The following is a 25,353-nucleotide window of genomic DNA, read 5'->3' as shown; positions in this document are numbered from 1 at the left end:
CCGTATGCCACGGCAAACTGGCTGACACTGACGGCGGCGGTGCACAAATGCTGCGCAGCTAGCGCCATTCGACGGCCAACACCGCGGTTCCTGGTGTGTCCGCTGTGCCGTGCGTGTGATCATTGCTTGTACAGCCCTCTCGCAGTGTCCGGAGCAAGTATGGTGGGTCTGACACACCGGTGTCAATGTGTTCTTTTTTCCATTTCCAGGAGTGTATATCGCTTTAGATGACACTGAACTGTATTTATGTTTGATGGTAACATTGAAGGCAGCCATACTGATGTGACTTAGGCATAGGTTTTTGCTTGTGCTGGAAAATAAGAAACAACATACATTCCGCAAAGTGGTTGTTTTCACATTAAATCCTGTTTCAGCTCAGATTTCAAATGAAGCTGTAGACCAGTAACCCAGGACGAAACGAAAATCTAGTTAAGTGCATCCACTCGGTTAATGAAAAGCCACCCCAATTTTTCTTGTTTTTAAACTTACTTCTCTCGAGCAGTTTCGGATTTTGTATTAGGCCTGTATCAATTGTATCTGAAACTGCCATATGTTAATATATACACTATGATGTGCCTATAGACATTTTAGTGTCTGACGCTAGAAGATTTGAGGCAATGTTTATATATGTACAGTACAAGTGAAGAAATAACATGAAACTTAAGTTATGTTGTAGAGAAATAGCGCCAAATGATGAAAACATAGAAATGAAGTGGATTCAAAAATATTTCGCACCCAATTACATCCGGAGAAAAATGGGCTTAAAAAGAGTTATCCGATGCGTTTCAAAATTACATTTCCGGCCATTGTGGCCGAGTGATTCTAGGCGCTTCAGTCCAGAACCGCGCTGCTGCAACGGTCGCAGGTTCGAATCCTGCCTCAGGCATGGATGTGTGTGATGTTCTGAGTTCTAGGGGACTGATGAACTCAGTTGTTAAGTTCCATAGTGCTTAGAGCCAATCAAAATTACATTGCATGTTTTTCAGATAAAATGCTAATAGTATATGGTAAAATAGCAAAAGATAAACAGATTTAAAAGAAAGATTTGCTCCAAATAACGTTATGAGAAAAATGGATGTCGCAATTATATAAATGTACAATCCAAAAAACTGTTAACCCGTTCAGCTCAGAAAAATTATATTCTGACGTGTTTCAGAATTAAAACTGCGGATTTTTTAAATAAAAGCTGAAAACAATCTCTTGGAATCAATAAAAATGTAAAACTGTTGATTTCAACGATGTTTCCAAGTCGAGCGTAAAGGTGTGACCTCTGACGAGTAAAATTTAGACCACTGGGAACTGCTGAGCGCTCTAGCATAGCTTGGACGCATCGAAGACTGCTTACAACCTGATCATCACAACTTTGCCTCCTGTGTCCGTTATCGGAAACACGCTGTGACGTTACACATGAATCGACCTGAGTATTAATTCACGTGGGGGTGAGGGCATCTCGATCGGCTTATTGGGAGTTTTTATCGTAACATTTTACGAGGACACGCTGAACCACTTGACAGTATTTGCACAGCTGTCTTGAAATCATTCACAGTCGGCTGTGCTTTCCTCAGTAAGGGTAATTGCTTACTGTAACGTCATGGCGTGTTTCCTATAACGGCCACGCTAGACCAAGTGCAATAATACGTGATTGGGTAGTAAACAATTACTTGGTGACTAAGGAAAACACACTGCAGCGTGAATGATTTCAGGACATTTGTGCGTATATCAAATGGTTCAGCGTTTCGTGCTGAAATATCACGGTAGAAACTCACGATAAACCAAACACAGCGCTCTCACCATCAGGTGCAATAAGGTCGTGATCGACCAATACAAAAGTATGTTAACGATCAATTTACTACAGCTGCGAACTTCAAGAAAATCTTTAAAACAAATTGTCAATAACTATGTGGCAGATATCCAAGAAATTATCGCTTCCACATCTGCATTGCTCGTTAAGAATGTTTTTTTCTTGGCTTTTTCCAGTGAGCGTAAATTTCTATCTCTTCATAATACTTACGTCCGATGTATCTCGCCTTATAGTCAGAAAACTGTGTTTTGTAAATGTTCCTCTTTTGGTGAAAGCCATGGGTAGTGTAATTGTCGCGTATTAAAAGCATATAATTAATGAGATTTACATGTGACTTATTCTTATATACTCTGATATGCCAAATATTACGTGCACAAACCCAACAGGCAATGGCAGCGTCAGTTGGCGAGGAATGACTGCTAGTCAGACACACGCACGGTGCATATACTCATACACTACTGGCCATTAAAATTGCTACACCAAAAAGAAATGCAGATGATAAACGGGTATTCATTGGACAAATATATTATACTATTACTGACATATGATTACATTTTCACGCAATTTGGATGCATAGATCCCAGAACAACTATCTCTGGCCGTAATAACGGTCTTGATACGCCTGGCCATTGAGTCAAACAGTTCTCGGATGGCGTGTACAGTACAGATGCCCATGCAGCTTCAACACGATACCACAGTTCATCAAGAGTAGTGACTGGCGTATTTTGAAGAGCCAGTTGCTCGGACACCATTGACCAAATGGTTCAAATGGCTCTGAGCACTATGCGACTTAACTTCTTAGGTCATCAGTCTCCTAGAACTTAGAACTAATTAAACCTAACTAACCAAAGGACATCACACACACATCCATGCCCGAGGCAGGATTCGAACCTGCGACCGTAGCGGTCGCTCGGTTCCAGACTGTAGCGCCTAGAACCGCACGGCCACTCCGGCCGGCCCCATTGACGAGACGTTTTCAGTTGGTGAGAGATCTGGAGAATGTGCTGGCCAGGGCAGTAGTCGAACATTTTCTGTATCCAGAAAAGAATCGTATAGGACCTGCAACATGCGGTCGTGCATTATCCTACTGAAATGTAGGGTTTCGCAGGGATCGAATGAAGGGTAGAGCCACGGGTCATAACACATCTGAAATGTAAAGTCCACTGTCCAAAGTGCCGTCAATGCGAACAATAGGTGACCGAGACTTGTAACCAATGGCACCCCATACCATCACGCCTGGTAATACGCCAGTACGGCGATGACGAATACACGCTTACAACGTGCAGTCACCACGATGTCGCCAAACAGGGATGCGACCATCATGATGCTGTAAACAGAACCTGGATTCATCCGAAAAAATGACGTTTTACCATTCGTGCACCCAGGTTCGTCATTGAGTACACCATCGCAGGCGCTCCTGTCTGTGATGCAGCGTCAAGGGTAACAGCAGTCGTGATCACCATGCTGCTGCAAACGTCGTCGAACTGTTCGTGCAGATGGTTGTTGTCTTGCTAACGTCCCCATCTGTTGACTCAGGGATCGAGACGTGGCTGCACGATCCGTTACAGCCATGCTGATAAGATGCCTGTCATCTCGACTGCTAGTGATAGGAGGCCGCTGGGATCGCGCACGCCGTTCCGTATTCCCCTCCCGAACCCACAGATTCCATATTCTGCTAACAGCAATTGGATCTCGACCAAAACGAGCGGCAATGTCGCGATATGATAAACCGCAATCGTGATAGGCTACAATCCGACCTTTATTAAAGTCGGAAACGTGATGGTACTCGTTTCTCCTCCTTACACGAGGCATCACAACAACGTTTCACCAGGCAACCCCGGTCAACTGCTGTTTGTGTATGAGAAATCGGTTGGAGACTTTCCTCATGTCAGAACGTTGTAGGTGTCGGCACCGGCGCCAATCTGGTGTGAATGCTCTGAAAAGCTAATCATTAGCATATCACAGCATCTTTTTCCTGCCGGTTAAATTTCGCGTCTGTAGCACGTCTGTAGTAATTTTAATGACCAGTAGTGTAATATCAATGAGCGGGTTGTTAGTGTGCAGAATGAGGAAGGCGTACGATCTGTCTGAGTTCAACACGTGACGAAACCAAAGTGAAACCTCATCCAGACGTCGTCAAATTGGGCGGCCACCCCCCGTTACAGTTGTCGTACGTCGTAGGCTGGGCAAACTTATAAAACATAACAGGTGGTGAATTGTGGCGGAACTGACATCAGACTTTAGTGCTGGGCAGAGTATAATTGTGTCTTGAACACACAATGTAACGAAGACTCCTAACGATGGGCCTCCGCCGGCCGGAGTGGCCAAGCGGTTCTAGGCGCTTCAGTCTGGAACCACGCGACCGCTACGTCGCAGGTTCGAATCCTGCCACGGGCATGGATGTGTGTGATGTCCTTAGGTTAGTTTGTTCAAGTAGTTCTAAGTTCTAGGGGACTGATGACCTCAGATGTTAAGTCCCATAGTGCTCAGAGCCATTTGATGGGCCTCCGCCACCGACTATCAATGCATGTGCCAATGTTAACACCACGACATCGGCAAATTACGACTGATATGTGCATGTGATCATCGGCTCTGGACCTTGGGGCAATGGCAGAACATTGCCTGGTCTGATAAATCCCTATAATTTCCTCATCATGCCGATAGTGGGGCGCAAATCCGTCGTCTTCCCGAGGAGCAGCTTCTTGGCACTTCTACTGTGGGACGGAGACAAACTGGCGTCGGCTCCATTATGCTCTGGGGAACATTCACATGGGCATCCAGTGGAGCTTGTGCGAGGCACTAAGAAGGCCAAGGAGTGCCATATACTGGTACCAGATCACGTACAGCCCAGTCATGACGATCATTTTTTTCGACGTGCCATTTTTCAGCAAGGTAATACGCCGTGTCACGAGGCCAGGATTGTGATTTAGTGGCTCTAGGAACACAGTGGCGATTTTCAATTGATGTACCGGGCCACCAACTCACCAGATCTGAGCCCCAACGACCTGGATTGTGACTGAATTTGGCGTCAGAGCTCATCGGCCCCTCCCTTCAATTTACGCGCATTTGGAGAGTGGTGTATGGAGATGTGGTGACAGCTTCCACCGACCTAATAATGCGCCTTTTTCCATGACAAGACGCGCTGCCGTCGTTATCCGTCGCCAAAGGCGAACAGTCCGGCTATTAGGTAGGTGGTCATAATGTTACGGCTCATCAATGTATATTTGGTGCCGGTGTTAAAGTGTGGTATGTGGTATTCTCGCAGAGGATCATCGTGAAAAAATACCAAGGTCCTTATCACGTTGTAATAACGGTATCGACTTATTTTTCAAATAAGAGCTTATAAATTAGCTTAAACTTTCTAATTACTGTATCCACTTCTACCAATGCAGTATGCAGACTACCAAATGGCTAGCCGCAACAAGGAGAAAGCACACATATTTCATTGTAACTCTTATTTTGAGCAAAAAGAATCTCACGGACCTCCAATTACTACGGGCACATTACACACAGAATTTTGTTCGCAGTATTCGAACGTTGGATACAAACGACACGTCAGTATCTTTAATGAACATCATTAATACTAGTCACTTTAAATGCATCTAGATAATTTCTCTGCCTACTGTTCCGTCACAGGCAGACATTGCTAAATGAAAGCATCTGATGAATACGCTTCCGGGGCGACTTTGCAGCAACGACAGTGCCAGCTGCCGACCTCACGGATTGTGTGTGTGTGTGTGTGTGTGTGTGTGTGGGTGTGTGTCCGGCTGATGACCCGCGTGTCCAGGGGTGACGTCACTGACCCCTCCACAACCGCACGGCAAGCGCGAGTGCATCTCCTGGCCTCTGGGAATCCATAGATCCTGTTTGGTCGCTTTGTGCAAGTCTGCCAGTTTCCCTGTCCGATGCAACGTACGTGGCTCAGAGGTAATGGCAAATTGTGTAGGTAGGTACAGTTGTTAAGCCGCCGGTTAAAGTTCGTGGAGTTTTTTTGTGTGATTCTGCCTTGCACAGTGCCGTCCATAGTTTGAGTCGTCGACCCTACGCTCTTTTGATGTTCTTCTCCATTCCTGTCGTTTGCCCGCCGCAAACTACATTTCAGTCTACCTCATACACACTGCACCATCTAGTCTGACTCAAGACATTTTATTATTACACCATTCGTTCAACTATTTTTTGCAGCAGCAACTTATGTTGTGATGTCTTCCCAATCATTTTCTCTCTTGTTTTCACTATATTATTTCTTAGGCAATTTTTCCTCATTGACTCTCCCAGACCACCTGATCTCCAAAAATTTCCTGTGACACCGAATTTCAGAGATTTCAAACAGATTCATCTGAGCATTCCACATTACGCAGTCCTAGAGAGCTGCAAACTTGGCCTTTTTGATAATCTCTTTTTGATTTCAAGCGTAATGTTTTTCGAAGTTGACAACTGTTACTTAATGTGGAAGCCGTTTTTGACTTGTGCAGTTCTTGCAGGTGTGTCTTTCATGCATCTTTCTTCTTTATCTGTTTTATTTCTTGCTCTTCAAGAGTCTCTTGGACAAGTTTAGCATTTTGACAGTCACCATGTCCACCAGAAACTTTGTTTGTTTTCGTTTGTACGCACGCCCCAGTTCATTATTCATCCGGTACTATTTCTGATATTTGGTCACCTAAGCACCTCATGTTTGCTTTCTGTCCATTACAAACTATCTCACATGTATACTGTTCTTTACTTACTTCAGCACCTCGTGAATAAACAAATTAAACATCAGTAGTAACATTGAGCAATCTTATATTTCTCCTTCCTTAATCTTATCCTGTTGTATCTTCCCATAAGCTGTGACTTCACATAAGGAGAGGGACATGCTTTTCCATCTCTTCCGTTGAAACTATATTGCCTAAGAGTTACAGACATTGTTACATCCCACATCATCAAAAGCCTGCGAATGCAATGAATGTTTCTTTGTTTTTCTACTTTTTTTACGCTTTCTGTTATTAATCACAGTTCTTAAACTGTTTCACAAGAGTTACCGCATATCGTAAAACCGAAGTGGTCGTCTCCTATTCTACCTTTATTTCGTCTTCCATTCTTGATAAAATATTCTCATGAGTACTTCTTACTGCTAGACAGATAGTGACATAATTTTCACTTCTGTCAAACACAGGAATTATACAGCTAACCGGTTGCAAATAACTGTTTGGTACAATTGACAGCTATTAGGGTGTCTTCATCAGAATGTAATTTGAGAAACCATAAAATTACATTGCGGGAAACCAATGGTCAGGATTTAGGGCACCTATGGTCGGGTCAAAAATAAAATAAAATACCCGCAGCGTCAATTTAAGTGTTCTTGATTATTTGTCTTCGTTTGACTTGAGAAGTGGACGAGGAGGAAGAGCAGTGAACAGCAATAAATGTTTGCAATAACGCATATTTTCCAGCGAAGAAGACATCTGAACTGAACCAATAGTCGTGCGATGAGTCATCGCTGATTTGGACAGCCGTTTTTGAGTGTAGAGAATATTATCTTTAACTACAGGAGACAGTGAACGACAGCGAACGCGGTGGTTTTTGGCCGATGAAAAAACAAAAAAAAAACCAAATATTTCACAGCGATCGTTAAAGTTTCAAAGAGTGTGAGAAATTGGTATCGAGAAAAATAGAAAAATTGCTACAGCTTCTCAAAATAACAATAACTGAAAGCTTCCTAATGTTCTTCAAAATTGTGTTTCTTTGGTCACGAATTGGCTTTCGGCTTCTCAGGTCATCTTCAGGTGACAGCGTAATGCCGTAAGTGCGACTTACACGGATATTATACGTAGAAAATATACAGAAATGACAAAGAGCTTACACATGAAAACATTACATTAATAACTATAACTGAAAAAAGGGGATAACCAAAGTTTTTACATGAAGATACATCTCTCAAATGAAGAGAAATAAAACCAATTTAAAGTTAGAATCTAAAAATAGTAACTAAAACTTAATGCAAAAAGGAGAAAATGAAAATTGAGTATGATCATTTAATACTAGGTTGTCATCCTATGTCATGTGTTTGTTGATATCCAGTGTTTCCTGCAGTGTCATCTTTCTGCTTTTCTTGACAGAATGTAAGACTTCACATTCTTCGTCATATGAATGGTTTTATTCTAAAAGATGATCAGCAAAGGTCGAATCTTTCTTTCTTAATCGCCAGCTTCGCTCATGATCATGTAACCTAAATGCCTCAGCTCTGCCTGACTGACCAAAATGCACCTTTTTTGCACCGCTTACAAGTGATTTTATACACACCACTCTGTGCCAAGGGCTACAATTTGTCTTTACTATTGAATAAAAACTTTGATATTCAAAACTAGTGAAAAACGTGAGCGTTCTTTTGTATGCCATTTCAAATCATAGAGCGATTTGGACATTGACAAGTTCATTCGAAAATTGATGACACTTGTCTCATTTATGCTTTACTGATACATACCATTGCCGTACTAAACTACACTTTGAGATAGAAGACATCACCCGGTGTCCCACTTACCTTGTATGTAACAAGCAAATGTTTTTCAGTTACGCAGCAGACTTTAATCAACATTACTGCCTTTCTTATACCTTTGGTCGTTATTAAAATATGAACAGCGGCACACATGTTAGTAGGAGTAGTAGTAGCTTTATTCGTCCGTGGATCTCTTTTTACAAGGATATAGGACATGTGAAGGGCTACAGTAACACCAAGGGCTAGAACAGCACCCTATAATTTTTATTCGATAACGCACTTTCGCTCCTTATATTCAGAAAAGTATAACATAAACATGATGTTATTAAAAACGCAACACAAAACAGACTTTGACTCTGCTGTACTAACACAAACTTAGTCGTCCACTTGTCGGACTTGACAGCTAACAATAGGTAGCACAAGGAGAAAGCACGCTGGTCAGTCAGTCGTCATCAGTTAAAGGTTTGTGTGAGTACAGTGTACACCAATGAAGAGAAAGCAGAAATATTACTCATCTGTAGAGAACGTAAGTAATTGCAATAATGTGATCTGAAATCACTTGTTAAGCTAGACCGCATACCGTCTCTACCTAACAAGAACTCTACGTGTGCTTTCCTAATACAAACGCTACAGTAAAACTGAGTGCCATATACTAAGACCTCGGTAGATGAACATGTTAACACCGTTATTGCTCTTATCTTTAAGAACAAGCTGTAAAATTTCCATAAAGGCCGTCGCGGCACCCCTTCCACTTCATCAAACGTCTGCACCATATTGACACATTTACATTATAATACACGAAGTTGTTCTTGTGGATAATGAAATCCGGTGGTTAAATGCTTCGTCCACTGTTGTCAAATGCGAACTTCGTCGTTGAGATTACGAACATTCTGCGCAACTAACAGATTAAATCATTTCGGTGTTGCGTCAGTATGCAGGGTGAAAAGTATTTAAACCGACTAACTCTGGGAGGTTGTAGGGGACATCAAAACAAATATTTTTCCCTGAAGTCATTTCTTCCTATGAGGAGTATTTAAACTGGTAGAGGAAGATTTCTCTGGCGGCAAATTAATTAAACCAACAAACACTTTTCCATTTTTTATGACCAAGAGACAACAACTGGGTAGCAGATACGGCTGAATTAAACATCCCCCAACAACACCGACCCACACATTAACGAAGAACCGTACTTGATGAGCGCTAGTAACTGTGGAATGTGGGTTATCCTCACTCCAAACATGCGAATTGTGCATGTTGAAGACTCCATCACCCACGGACGTTGCTTCATCGGTAAACAACACAGTGGATGAAAATGTAGGATGCATTTCACACTGTTCCAGGTACCACTGCGAAAACTGTGCTCTGGGTGGATAATGAACTGGTTCCAGGACACGCTGTAAGTGAAATGGACATAACGATTGCTCTCGAAGGACTGTTCTTACATTTGTCTGATTCGTCCCCATGTTACGTGCGATTGCGCGAGTGCTGATTGAAGGATTCCCCCCCCCCCCCCCCCCCCCATCCCACATGCTGCAAGACAGCTTCCTCAACTTGCAGCGTGCTTACCGTGCGACGGCGTCCATGTCCAGGTAATCTGCTAAACGACCCGGCCTCACGCAGACGTTGGTACACAGCAGCAAAGGTCGTATGATGCGGGATACTGCGATTAGGATATTGTTGTTGATAAACCCGCTGTGCAGCTCGTCCGTTGTGGTGCGCTACGTAGTACGCACTAACTATATCAGTGTACTCACTCCAGGTGTATCGCTCCATTAGTAAACAGAGACAATGCACTACTACACAGGTGGACAGCAATTGCCTACAACTGAAGACCGTAACACGCCCTCTAATAACTGAAGATCGTAATACGGCCTCTAACAACTGAAGAGCGTAATACGGCCTCCACCGGTTTAAATAATCCTCATAGGAAAAATGACATTAGGGAAAAAGATTTGTTTTGATGTCCCATACAACCTCCCAGAGTTTGTCGGATTAAATACTTTTCACCCTGTACAAACATCTTTTTTATATACTCATTTTCGCAATAGCTTCAGGAGTTCTTCGACAAGCTCCGTGTCAGCAATCAAAGATCTGATTGACTGACGTAAGCTACAATTACGAAGACCTGTTTGTGGAAGATAGTCAGCATTCACCAGAGATTTTATGCATATTTTTCAATAATTTCACGAAATTAGCATCATGGTGAGCAAAAACGCTGGGCACTAGGGGCAGCCGAGACCGGTTCTGACGATGGGACTTTCGCACACTGTGGGTGTTTAAACTGAGTTCTGACTGCTTGGAGGCAAGACGCTTCTCTATCATACCGATAGAAATTATAGAAAGATTTTTAAGGATGTTTTACGCATCACTTTACACATCGTTACAGTAGTTCGTTTTATCCTACTTCTAGCAGCAGTTATTACTGGCCTGCTATCACTGAAAATTGCATTTCCAGCAAGAATTGGAAAAATGCAGCTATCGCTATTTTCGTTTATTGTTTATTACTCAATGCAAACGCACCATCATTCACTGAAATCTGCCCGGTCTGCAGATTCTGTACATCCATTACGAAATAAAAGAGCGTCTCATAAGGCGCTTTATTTTTTCATTCTATTACGGCATCCGAATGAAATACTATTCACCAAAATTGTCTCATTTATGTCATTCACAAGCCACAAATATTGAAATATAGTCACTGGGCTTTGCACGCACGTAGCAAAACTCAAAAACTTTTTTTACATACTACTAATTCTTCATACATGCCTCCCTATTGATTCTGCGGATATCAATTCGATAATCAAGTTCTTCCCATGTTCGGTACAGCATGTCCTTATCAGTCTATTCAAAACCAGTGCCGATGCGAGGTTTTTTAGTAGAGGAAGCGTAAACACCGAAACCCAAGCAAAAAATCTCATGAAGCTGGGTTGGAAAAGCATGGAGGCCTTGACATGAATTACTGATCCAGCACGACCAATTCATCTGTTTCTCAGGTTTCCCTTTAAGAATTATGGTGGAGCTTCAAATTGCGCATACCGTCGCCGAACGGAGTTGGCATTTGACGGAACTTTGTTGAACTTCGTTCTAAAGTGTTGTATCACTTTTGCGGGAGACCTGCGAGAACACGTTTCGAACGCATCATACGATTTCTCTGTGCCTCTTGCCGTCTTGCTTACCTGCTCACTGCTACGCCCTCATGGCAGAAATAAGAACTGTTGCACCAACGATACGAAACTTCTTGTTTTTCTTGATAAGTACTGATTTTTGTGGTGGTATGTCAACAATGTAACTACAGCGAATTGATTAAATCGCTTCAGTCATTTATAGTTTGAATTTCAGTTCATGAATATGTGCTCATTTTGTACTCCATCTATACTTGGCGTAACATTCCCACATTACCTGTGCCGATATAATAACTGTTTCGCATTTTCAAATCATTGACGTAACTCACAACCCCTTGAAAAACATTATCTTTGTCCAGTGCTCATAGGAACAGTCGAAGGGCATAATGGCTGGTAACTTCGTGACTGATTTTCGTAACGCTTCGTCCAAATCAACTCACACATCGAGGACCAATGTGATAATGAAATGAACTGTCGGAAAATGTGTTGTTTGATGGTCTGCTAATTGTTGCAAGGCCTACAGCTTCAGCATTTCAGGTAGACTTAAGAATTTAACACACTTCGTGTTTATGTTAACAGTCGGTAGTATCCTGAGGATGTGTCAGATGAGGATCAGTTTGTATTTAAGAAAGGTAAAGGCACTAGAGACCCAATTCTGACATTTCAATTGACAATCGAAGCAAGACTAAAGAAAAATCAAGACACGTCCATAGGATGTGTCCACCTGAAAAAAGTGTTCGACAATAAAACGGTGCAAGATCTTCGACATTCTGGGAAAAATAAGGGTAAGCTATACGGAGAGACGGGTAGTATACAATATGTACAAGAGCCGAAAGGGAATAATAAGAGTGGACGACGAAGAACGAAGTTCTCGGATTAAAAAGGGAGTAAGACAGGAATGTAGTCTTTCGCCCCTACTGTTCGATCTGTACATCGAAGACGCTGTTATGGAAATAAAAGAAAGATTCAGGAGTGGAATAAAAATTCAAGATGAAAGGATTTCAGTGATAAATTTCGCTGACGAAATTGCTCTCCTGCGTGAAAGCGAAGAAGAATTACAGCATACGTTGAATGGAATGAATAGTCTAATAAGTACAGCGTGTGGATTGATAGTAAGTGAAGAAGCACGGAAGTAATGAGAAGCAGTAGAAATGAGAACATCGAAAAATTTAGCATCAGTATTGATGGTCAAGAAGTAGATGAAGTTAAGGAGTTCTACCATCTAAGCAGCAAAATAACCAATGGTGGACAAAAGAAGGAGGACGTGAAAAGTAGACTAGCACTGTCAAAAAGGACATCCCTGGCTAATAGAAGTCTACTAGAATCAAACATAGGTCTTAATTTGAGGAAGACACTTTTGAGAATGTACATTTGGGGCACAGTATTGTACGGTAGGGAAACAGGGACTGTGTGAATAGCGGAACAGAAGAGAATCGCAGTATTTGAAATAAGGTGCCACAGACGAATGTTGAAAATTAGGTGGACTGATAAGGAAGGAGTGAGGATGTTCTGCGCAGAATCGGAGAGGAAACGAATATGTTGAAAAACTGACAAGGAGGAGGGACAGAATGATAGGAAGTCTTTTAACCCATCAGAGAATGAATTCCAGGGTACTAGGGAGAGTTGTAGAGAGAAAAACCTGTAGAGAAAGGCAGAGATTGGAATGCATCCAGCAAATAACTGAGAACGTAAATTGCAAGTGCTACTCTGAGATGAAGAGGTTGTACAGGAGAGGAATTCGTGGAGGGCCCTATCAAACCAGTCAGAAGATCGATAACTCAAAAAAAATTATCCTACACTCTTTGTATCACATGTAACATGAAAATGTTTGTAGTTTATGAATCAGATAAGCCAACAGCGTTTGGTACGTAATTGTTAATTAGACTATAAGTTACAACACAAGGTTCGTTGATAAACTTTTTGTAGTTGTAAATCTATTAAATGTTCTTATGTTCACTGTCATATTACACTATTTAAGTTTCAACTTTTGTGACTTTTTGAGCAACTACAAAGACATAATAATATGTATTATTATGTCTTTGTAGTTGCTAAAAAAGTCACAAAAGTATAGGTATTAGTAAAAATATAGTATGCGAAAAACAGCATGTACAACTGCTTTCCAGTTTGTTAATATTTCCCTGCTTAAAGATTTGATGTTATATTATGGTATAGAAATCAGTTCAAAATAACGTTGTTGTAGGACTGCCCCTCTCTTGATAGTAGTATAGTCAATTGTTGTTATCAATGACAGAGTAGATTTCTTACTTACATGCAGACTGAAGTCGTTCGACGTGCGGTAGCGATGACAAGGCAAGAATATTGTTTATCTAAAGAGTATCTAGCTAGCTGTACAATATCTTTCATGATACTTCATTACATGTGGTGTAATCTTGAATGGACCATGCACAGCACAGAGTGGATGTACATAACAAAAAGTTCTACTTATTGTAGATTTGAGGAAAAGTCTAAAATAGTCTAACAATTTCAGTTTCGTTTCTTCATTGAATGTATTTTCGAGTTGCTCTTTTAAGGCATTACAAAATTCAATTTTTTCCAGAGCGTTCATTAATCTAGCCTGCTGCATCTTATGCCGTGCCTCCAAGGAGTCTTCAAACTTTCTGAAGTTATGATTTCAGTTACATTTGCGAAAACTAAGTAAGTTCTCGCCTATGTTTGTGTTCTCTCTGAATCTGTTCGTTAAGCAAATATCTCTTTGGCCACACAGAAACTGTCACTGTCACATAGACACTATATTTCGATTTTATAAGTGCCTGATTGGGTATATGTAAATGGTTTTTGTTTTGCGGATCGTGTGCCTCTGTATTTCTCCTACCTTATTTCCCGTGCGGAACTCAACCTGCTTGTTAGTTTTGCGCAAATTGCGGGCTATTGTAGCTGATGCAGCATTATATTAAGGCAAAGCAATTCACTTAAACCATTCTTTTATGAATTTCAGTGGCTATTTATCTGGGTAGATTTTTTTTAGAGTACAAGAAATTATGATCATGATACTGTAAGCCGGCCGGAGTGGCCGAGCGGTTCTGGGCGCTACAGTCTGGAGCCGCGCTACCGCTACGGTCGCAGGTTCGAATCCTGCCTCGCGCATGGATGTGTGTGATGTCCTTAGGTTAGTTAGCTTTAAGTAGTTCTAAGTTCTATGGGACTGATGACCTCAGCAGTTAAGTCCCATAGTGCTCAGTCATTTGAACCATTTTGATACTGTAAAGCGCATGAAACAAGCGTAACGAGATGACAAATTATTTTTGTTCGGTACTCGTCGTAATTTTTCAAGAAAATCTCCATCGGAACTGGCCTTTAAAGCCCAATAGTACCGACCGACCGCCATGTCACCCTCAGATTAACCCATCACTTATACGGACATGGAGGGGCACGAGGTCAGGACTCCGCTGTCCTGGCCTTTATCACTTTCTGCATCTCAGTCAAGTAGCTCCGCAATTGGCTTCACAAGGGCTGAATGCACCCCATTTAATGAGTGCACCCTGGGTGACATGGCCATCAACGAAAAAAATGTTCAAATGTGTGTGAAATCTTACGGGACTTACCTGCTAAGGTCATCAGTCCCTAAGCTTACACACTACTTAACCTAAACTATCCTAAGGACAAACACACACACACACCCATGCCCGAGGGAGGACTAACCTCCGCCGGGACCAGCCACACAGTCCATGACTGCAGCGCCCTGGACCGCTCGGCTAATCCCGCGCGGCACCTGGCTATCCAAGTGCTAGTCAAGCCCAACAGCGCTTAACTTCGGCGTTTTTTCAGGAAATGATGTTAATCTTATCACTGCAAGGCCATTGGCACTATTCAGGTAAGATTTTTCTATTTTATTAATCAAGCAGTAAATCGATAGACGAAAATCTATCGAAGTCTGAAGAAGAGCTTTGCGTCAATAGTCTTCTCCTGCCCTCTATTCAATGAAATGTTGATTCATAGAATATTACACTACTTTACGTAAATAACTCTCTGAAAATGTCCCAAGTAATTGTTATGGCCGCAAGTATGGTCTCTCTTCATCATTAAGGGTCCAGTTGACAATTGAAAAACTACACTAATAATGAAGAGATGGAATATTACAGTTTCTCTATGGTAGATTTAGATGTGTAAAAGTATGGAAATTGCAGAGGTGCACACTTGTTCTCAGTGACGTAATATACATTATTTTCTGTTGCACGTTTGATTACTTTTACTATCGAATAATTTGTTAATTGAGTCTCTGTATGTATCTAATCTTATCACCGTGTTTACCTTTTCCTGGTTGTGCCTGAGGGTTACTTGCATTTAAAAAAACTGCAGTAAGTAAAAGTATATGTCAAGGTCAAAATTGCACAACGCATATACTGTTTGGTGAGGTTTTGGTCTACAGTTATTTGCAGCTGTTTCTTCTTTCATCGAAATTAATTTGGCGACCTAAGAAAATTCTGAGAAGTATGTTATTAGTTTAAATTTTCGTCATGGGTGTTTCAATGATCCTAATGCGGTGTGCCGAACGACTAATGTCACACACATCTAAATTTCTTACCCTTTGTCGAACTCTACTGAGGCAAAAGACACCTGTTAAAAAGTCCTCCCACATTTCCACGTTAGTTATCTTAAAAAATAATAAATCTGGACAAATCTAGCTGAATACGTATTGTTCTTTTCGAACGCACTGAAATCTTTTTGGCTCATTTCACGAAAATTAAAATCGGACGGCCTTTCAAAATTTGTGTCTAAAATTACACCACAGTATTCATTTGTTTTATCGCAGGCTTCTTCCGTAGACACTCACTTAACGATAATAAATGGCTTGCAGGTATGTAGTAAACCGGGGACCTAGAAACGACGGAGAGGCTTCCTCTCGCCGTAGCCCTTAGTGGTTCACAATCCCACAACAGGCTGTAGCAGTCCACCCACTCCAACACCGCCCCACACCGAACCCCGGGTTATTGTGCGGTTCGGCCCCCAATGGACTCCCCCAGGAACGTCTCATACTAGACGTGTGTAACCCCAAATGTTTGAGTGGTAGAATAATTATGTTTTACGCGTACGTGAAAACGATGTTTGCGCAGCAATCACTGACACAGTGCAACAGGCAGAATAAGGGGAACCAGCCCGCAATCGCCGAGGTAGATGGAAAACCGCCTTAAAGACCATCCACAGGCTGGACGGCACACCGAACCTCGACACCCATCCGCCGGGCGGGTTCGTGCCGGTGACCGTCTCACCTTCCTCTCAGGAAGCAGCACGTTAGACCGCGCGGCTCGCCGTGCGGGCAATAAATGGCTTGATACTTGCAAAAGGGGAATCAGGCACTGTAGACGATGGGCGGTTACTGCGAAGTTTAGGAAAACACGTAGCCAATTGCGGTCAGTCCATGGGCGGTTGCCGCTGTGCTGAAGAGGTGTTCTTGAGCGCTGATCACGCTGTTGTGATAACGTATTTCGACGGAAGTGCTATTTCTGACTTGTCAGAAGCCGAAATAAATTATAATTGTGCTTCCATGAGACACATACTTTTAGTCAACATACGAATAAACGAAATAATGCACGATTTCGATCGTTGCATTGTGCGCCTACACTCCGCTTTGTTTGGCCAACATAAAACACTAAAAAAGGATACTGCATCCTAATGGAAAGATTCACCCTAAACATTTCCAGTTTTTGCCGAAAAATTGGTTAAAATAACAAAATGACGACATAACTACCCACCGTGCAAGGTTTTACTGAAGACGAAACAGATCCAGGTTAAGAATACACTGATTCACTAACATAGTCTTAGGTGCGTAATTACTCGTACGTGTGCAACTCCATCCACAGAATTAGGCTTGATTTCATACACTTCGTCAGTGAGTGCAGTTCCCATTCTATTTAAAAACCTTTCCGAACTGGTTTGTTGAATTAGTATTTTGACTTCGTTTCAAATCTTTACTCCACTGATGGTTATACCCTTATTATTTTTTTCTTTTTGATTCATAGATCTTCTGACTAGCTACAAGCCGTCCGCCGCGAATGCCTCTCTTAGTAGAACTTACATCCTACGTCAACAAAACTTACAGTATCTATTGGATTTTTTACCCTCTGCAGCTTCCTTTAGTACCGTGGAAGTTATTCCCTGATAACACATTTTGCGTCATTCAGTCCCTTCTTCTTATCAGTGTTTTCCAGATATTCCTTTCCTTGCCGACTCTGCGGAGAAACTCATTCCTTATCAGTCCATCTCATTTTCAACATTCTTCTATAGCACCATATCTCAGACGCTCCGGTTCCCTTCATTTCTGGTCTTCCAGCAGCCTATGATCCAATACCATACGATGCGATCCTCCTAACGCACATTTTCAGAAATTTCTCGCCGAAATGAAGGCTATTGTTTGCTTCTTTTGACTGTAAATTCTCCTTGCTTCGTCCGTCTTGTGTTATTTTGTTTCCAAGGTAGTAGAATACTTTCACTTTGTGTAATTCGTGATCCGCAGTTTTGATATTACGTTTACCACTCATCTCATTTCTGTTACTCCTCATTACTTTCATCCTTCTTCGGTTTACTCTTAATTCATATTCTGTACTCACTAAGCTGTTCATTCCATTCAACATGACCTGTAATTCTTCTTTGCTTTTACTGAGGACTACAATATCATCAGCGAATCATTGAATTTTAATCCAACTTCGAGCTTTCTTTTACTTCCGTGATCGCTTCTTCAATTTGTAGATTGAACAGTAGGGGCTAAGGACTACATCCCTGTCTTACAGTTACATCCTTCTTTATTCCGAGAACTTTGTAGTATTAAAAGTGCAAAAGTGTGCCACATGACGCAAATAAATGATCTCCAACTTCTCCCACTGACTTGTACATGTAGAACTTTTTTTACAAATGATTAATGTAGGATGTTTCCGGACAACAATCATCAGCTCCTGTCCTGAGATGGCCCTTCGTGGTTCACATGGCCCTCTGTGAACCATTTCTCATTAAAACTGGCATTAAAGGCCCCAGCAGATCCACTATTCTCCAATTTCGCTGTTAGAAGTTCCACTTGACACTTTCAATAAGTCCTGCTGTGACGCACGTTCCCCCCAGGCTAACACAACAGTATTATCCACAATTCCCCAACATCAACTGTCAACCGTAACTCTCCGGCAGTCGCTGTCGATCTTAATGCCTCTGACTCCACTTTACCCAATAACTTCTGAAATTTTACGTTCTGAATCGTCCAGAATCATCAGACTGGTCCATAATGAACAGATGAGCTCATGTCTCCCTGTTGGAATCGGAAACCAGCACAACGAAAAAAAAGCAGACTTCCTGCAATAATGTTTCGACTGTTTTCAAACAAGGCTGTATCTTTCTATTCACACTTCCTAAGATAGCATGCATCTATTGCTCAATGAGCGCGGTAACGTAGTGTTTAGCATACTGCACTCTCATTGTGGAGGACGATGGTTAAAATCCACGTCCGGCTGTCTACAATTAGGTTTTCCATGATTTACTTAAATCGCTCCAGGGAACAGGAAAAATTCATCAAGAAAAGTATTTCCCCCCAAAATGAGCAACAAATAATAAACCCAAAAATGAGCAACAAATAATAAGTCCAATATAACAAAAGAAATATGATGACACTTATTATCAAAAGGAAAACATAAATAACAATTACAGATACCAAATACTGGAGATTGAAACAAACGAAAGGAATAGGAAGCTGTGACAGGAACAGGGAATAAATACAAGAAAAATTGATAAACAATTAATTGATCTCAAGCAAACGATCACAATAGTAAATCTGCTGAATGAAACTGGCTATAAAAGTCATCTCACATGATAATAATCTGGGAATAAATACAAGAAAAATTGATAAACAATTAATTGATCTCAAGCAAACGATCACAATAGTAAATCTGCTGAATGAAACTGGCTATAAAAGTCATCTCACATGATAATAATCTAGAACTAATATAACAAACAGAAGATACACACATAAAAGTCATTACAGGAACAATTAAACAAATACCTTAAGAAACATTTATATTAGAAAGTATTCGACATGCACATGTAAATAATAATAATGCCTTGAACCAAGCCTAAGTTAATAGATAACAAAAGCAATTTTTGTATAACGTATTGCCAGAAGTCTTGCTATTATGCCAAGTTGATGTAAACCAGAAGGAGACATAATCGTCAAGTCGTTTTCAAGATTCGCTATAAGAATGACTTAAAATTTAGTAATAAAATTATTAGCAATAATCAACCAAAATATTGAACTAAAAAGAGTTAATGCAACAGTGGTACTGAAGTGGGTTAGAGAAAAGAGTTGGAGCAGTTATGGCTGCAAGAAATCAATAAGAAAATTGCCGTAAACAACTTGCCACTACTACCAGATTCTCATAGGTGGAGAAGGTCCAATGCATCCCAACCCGTTGCAAGCTCAATTTTGGCTCCATGATGTCCCTCAGAAAGTTGATTTCTTTACTCCTGGCTAAAAATAACTGCACCATGCACGTGTCAGCCTGGCTGGACATACCGTTACCTTCCCTCTATGGCAACTCCGTAATTCCTCCCCTGTCATCTCGGCGTATCGGCTGTTATCTGGTGAAATCAACAATATCTTCTCAGTTTTTACTTCTACAAACTTGCTCAACGCTCCCGTTTTCTATGACCTGAGGACAGGGATAACCATCACCCTTCCTCCCTCTTCCTAGCATGCTCACAATACTCGAAACCACATACAATGTATGAAAATAAAATGCCTAATTAATCCATGCAAACCCAGTGATACATAACAAGAAAACAAAAAAAACTGTAAATACTACACTACTTTCTGGATCGCACAGCATACGGTACTTCATGCTGTACTCTATCAGTCTGGTTTTTTCTGTACTTAGCACCTCTCTTCACTCTCTCTTTCTTCCTCTTTCCTTCTTGTGACACGCCTGGAGTCACATCCGGGCGACTCTTAAATGGCTGTAACCGCTCAATGTGTACTATCGTTGCTCTAGTTGACAGTTGAAGCATAATATTAATGGGGGATGTGGTTTCAACTACTTGGTATCGCCACAATGAGATTTTCACTCAGCAGCGGAGTGTGCGCTGATATGAAACTTCCTGGCAGATTAAAACTGTGTGTTGGACCGAGACTCGAACTCCGCAGCTTTGCCTTCCGCGGGCAAGTGTTCTACCAACTGAGCTACCAAAGCGCTACTCACTCCCCGTCATCACCGCTTTACTTCTGTCAGCACCTCGTCTCCTACCTTCCAAACTTTACAGAAGCTCTTCTGCGATCCCGAGTTCGAGTCTCGGTCCGGCACACAGTTTTAATCTGCCAGGAAATTTCACTTGGTATGGCCCTGATACCTCATAATGAACTTCTTCGTTTTCCCTTCTGGCGTAAAGGGGTTAGTTAGCATTACCCATTGCCCTACTCTATATGGCGGTAAACTTCCTTTCCGCTTCTCTACATCTTCCTGCCTTTCCAAAGCCTTTGTATTCGCCTTTTGTACCTGTTTCCAAACATCCTGAATTGTTCTCGCGAATTGACGTACAGATTCAGCGGCCCTTCCATTTTGGAGCCTCTGTACATCAAACGGTGACAGCATTTTTCGATCATACACTATCTCATATGGAGACAAACCGGTATTTGTATCAATTTTTGCATTATAAGCGCATACAATATGCTTCAAATACTTGTCGCACTTATGGTGATGAGAATACACATGAAACTCAGGATGTTTTCCATGATTCTGTGTACTCATTCTGTCCTACTGTTGGCCTGTGGATGCAAAGCGCTCACCCTTAGCTTCTTTACATTCAACAATTTACACAGTTCCTTCATTATATCCGACATGAAGTGGGTCCCTTGGTTAGTAATTATTGTCTCCAGTACACCCAACCTTCAAAATCAGGTTGTTTACTAACGCTTGTGCGACCATTGCTGCCTGTTGATTTAGCATAGCCACCATCTCCTCGTACCTCGAAAAATGGTCTGTTATTAAAATAACTTACGGGTTTGCTGCCGGGTGACGTCGTCGAACACCGCCGATATTTAGACAGGAGCACACCCTGCCATTCTCTAGGCACAAATGCTAGGAAGAAGAAATGTGCAAGCAAATTTAATACCTCTGTTCACAGAGGAGAAACATGGAAGACACCACACACAGAACAAGTGTCAACACAAACAAAGTTGAGCAACATCAGAAATAGCGATAGTTACTATTAATAAAAAGGTGAGGTAGCACTAATTCTGTCCCTGTGTTTTTTTATGATAGACAGAGCCGGATTCCAAGCAGCATTTAAACAAAATCCCCCATCTCTGTTAATAAGGTTGCTTGATAGTCTGATTTCAACAGCTTCCTTAATAACACTATCCCAATAGCTGGACGTGCAAGCCAGAATCTCCGTGATGATGTATTCCATAGGATGACCAGTGTCAAGGCAATGTTCTGCAATAGCGGATTTTCTCGGCAGTTGTAAGCGTGTGTGACGCTTATGTTCAATACACTGGTCTTCCACAGTCCTGATTGTGTGGCCAATATATGACATGCCACAACTGCAAGGAATACGATACACCCCAGCTTTACGCAAACCAAGATCATCTTTTACGGACGCCAACAGGGACTTAATCTCAGAAGGTGGTCGAAAAACACATTTCACATCATATTTCCGGAATATACGGCCAATCCTGTTGGAAATGCTTCCTGCGTAAGGCAAAAAGGCCGTTGCTATCGTCACTCACCCGTTGCACAGAAGGCTGATGGCGCAACGCACGTTTGATCTGCCTCTCACTATAACCATTCTGACGAAAGGTGGCTTCGAGATGTGACAGCTCAGCTGCCAAACTTTCAGGGTCTGAGATAACGTGGGCCCTGTGAACCAAGGTGCGAAGTACTCCTTCACGCTGAGCTGAATGGTGACAACTGTCACCTCACAGATACAAGGACACGCTCGATTTTCTTCCCCATTGTTGAAATATTCTGGACCTGTGCTAATGACCTGCGTGTCAACGGGACTTCCAAACTTACCATCTTGTTACCGGTTAGCTGGTGAGAGAGTACTGTCTCGAGACGATACAGTAGGAGAACAGCTGACAACCGCTTTTCAATTGCCAGACAGCATCCATCCAGACATTTGCGACCGAGGTGTTTAGCCACGCCTGAGCACTTGATTGTCTGTCAACAACCCTCAAATCTCTTGATAGAATTCGTATGTATGTAGACTCACTGATGTTGTACGTATTACCAGCTTAGAATCTGGTTCTGTGGTTCGTTGTGGACCGTTCGAAGTCGCGTTTCGACACAGCATCCATCCATACATGTACGACAGAGGTATTCAGCCACGCCTGTGTACTTGACTGTCTGCCAAGAATCTTCAAATCTCTTGATACAATTCGTATGTATGTAGACTCACTGATGTTGTACGGATTATCAATCTGGTTCTGTGGTTCGTTGTGGACCGTCCGAAGTCGCTTTTCGACACAGCATCCATCCATACATTTGAAACCGAGGTGTTCATCCACGCCTGAGCACTTCATCGTCTGTCAAGAACCTTCAAATCTCTTGATAGAATTCATAAGTCTGTAGACTCACTGATATTGTACGTATTACCAGCTTAGAATCTGGTTCTGTGGTTCGCTGTGGACCATTCAAAGTCGCGTTTGGACACTGTAGTGTGAAGCTGAGCATTGCCGTTTTGTCTTTCACCATTGCGCAAAGACACTTTTGTAGAAAGTTGCTCCTCCATTTCCACTGAAAAGTTCAATTTCAATGAAATTAATCAGTAGAGGGACACAATTCAAGGTCGGAAATATTACAGCAAAAATTAGTTCGTTACTAATGCTGGTAATATTGTTTCCTTCACATAGAGGTAGTATCAGCTTATCTATAGAATCACTTCTTAAATTTTATATTGTATATGGCGACTGTGTGACGGACCGAACTTAGAACCAGGAACTTTTGTATTGTAATGTCAATACAAAAGAACTGCATTTATGATCCGAACATTCTGCTTGTATCGTGTTGGCACAAATCCGGAACATCAGCGATTCAGCATGCCACATATTCGACCACCTAAAAATGCTGCTCTCGGTGCACAAGAAAGGCGAATATGTTCCCCTTTAAAGGACTCTGGGGAAGTAGGTGTCTAGAAACTTTTTCCACATTCCTCACCAAAAATTTTGTAATGTGAACATATTCGCGCTCCTTTAACACAGAACAGTCCAGATTCTTTAACTCAGTCTCTCTTTGTAGCTAAACCTTCATACTTAGCAACTCCCTCTTACTACCACTGTCTATATCTCTCTCCCATTACCTCAACTTTCTCGCATTTATTTACAGTATATTCAACTGCCAATGTCTCCTCTCTCACTTACACTGTCTCCTTTTGTCCTCCTTTCCCACTGCCACTGTCCCCACATACCACCGCAGCTAAAAAATTCTGTGGCCTAACTCATGTTTTTCGCCCATACCACGTGTTTAAAATTTCGCTCCAGATTTAAAATGAGCTCTTCGCTATGACTCCATGTTGACGTTCCCCGTCTGGGAGAGTCTAGAGCCGGCCCTCCTTCCCCCTCCCAAGCCTAAGCATGGTATCCACTCCGATGTACCACCGTCTTCTCTCTCTTTTCCTTCCACTGCTTGTATCATTATCCATCTCTCTTCCATTTCACTACTACTGTGTCTTACTGACAATCAATATATCCTCTCAAACTCCCACTGCTATTGTCTTCAGCTATCTCTCTCTTTCACTGCCACTTTTTCTCTCTCCAACCATCACAGTTCCCTCTCTTTTCCTTTACAATTGGAACTATCTCTCCTTTCTCCTCCATCAGTGTCTCTCTGGTACTCTTAGTACAAAAAAGCGCGAATATGTTCGCGTGACAAAATTGCTAGGTATTTTTCACTTTTTTTACATTTTGGAATCTCCTCTGTTTTGGCTTAGCGTTTTTAATTGCTCTTTCAGAGAGAATGATTGTCTACATTCTAAATTTGAGTTTTCCTTCTAAAAACCACGCGGCTTTCAGCCTGATGAACAGTTACATTTCTCTTTATTTCAACTCTTAAATGCTATGTATTGTAAACTCATTGGTTATATTATCTTACGCTATTTATTTTTGTGTAAAACTGATGCACGTGTTTAACTGTTAGGTGTGAATTCAGGTGGTCCTTCTCATGGATCTTAGTGTACTTCATTACATATATTTATTATTGTTATATTCACAATACGTTTTTAATACCTTCTCAAAACGTTTTGTATAGGACGAGAGCTCGTGAAAATGGATTTGGAATTTGTGCTCCACTAAGCTGTTGTCTTTTCTGTTTGCATAGTTGAAACCCGTAAGAATTGAGTTCTTACGTAGAATATATGCACTTCCTAAAGCCAGTGAATGTTTGCTTCAGAAAAGCAAATCGATAGTTGTGCATTTTGGTGGATTTTACAGTCTGTGGGTGAAAAGAACCTCATGCCACTCGTCGTGTCCTCATGGCGTAAGATATGGCAGTCGAAGTCTATCTGTATTGGTCACATTTGCCCTAAATAATTGTTTTGTGTCATAACTTTGCTTAAACCCTGTGGCTGAACTACTGAATATTCTGATATTGGGTAAAGACATTTCAGTGAGCGCTACATCTCCTTGGATATAATTTAGTTAAAAAGTTTATCTTTTCTGAATCATTTTGAATGGCTGTATACTTTGCATTTTCACATAATTAACAGAGATTTAAACCGATTGCCTTTCGAGACACATTGCGGTGCTTGTTACTGGAGGAAATAACTGAAGTGTTCAGTTCACGTCCCAGTACCAGTTCGTATGCTCGCCACTATTCTTTATTTCAATTGTCGGGCACTGGCACCACTCTAGCTGTGACGAGGATTGCAGGTGAGCTGAGCAATGAGAACAGATTGAACTAAGCGCGGAAGGCTTTTCAGTGGTATGGTTTCGCTTCCGTAAAGTAGAACGTTTATGAACATATGCATTAACGTTT

The sequence above is a fragment of the Schistocerca americana genome, chromosome 5 (genome assembly GCF_021461395.2).
Source record: "Schistocerca americana isolate TAMUIC-IGC-003095 chromosome 5, iqSchAmer2.1, whole genome shotgun sequence".
NCBI classification, from domain to species: Eukaryota; Metazoa; Arthropoda; class Insecta; order Orthoptera; family Acrididae; genus Schistocerca; species Schistocerca americana.
Note: the sequence above shows the minus strand (reverse complement) of the source record.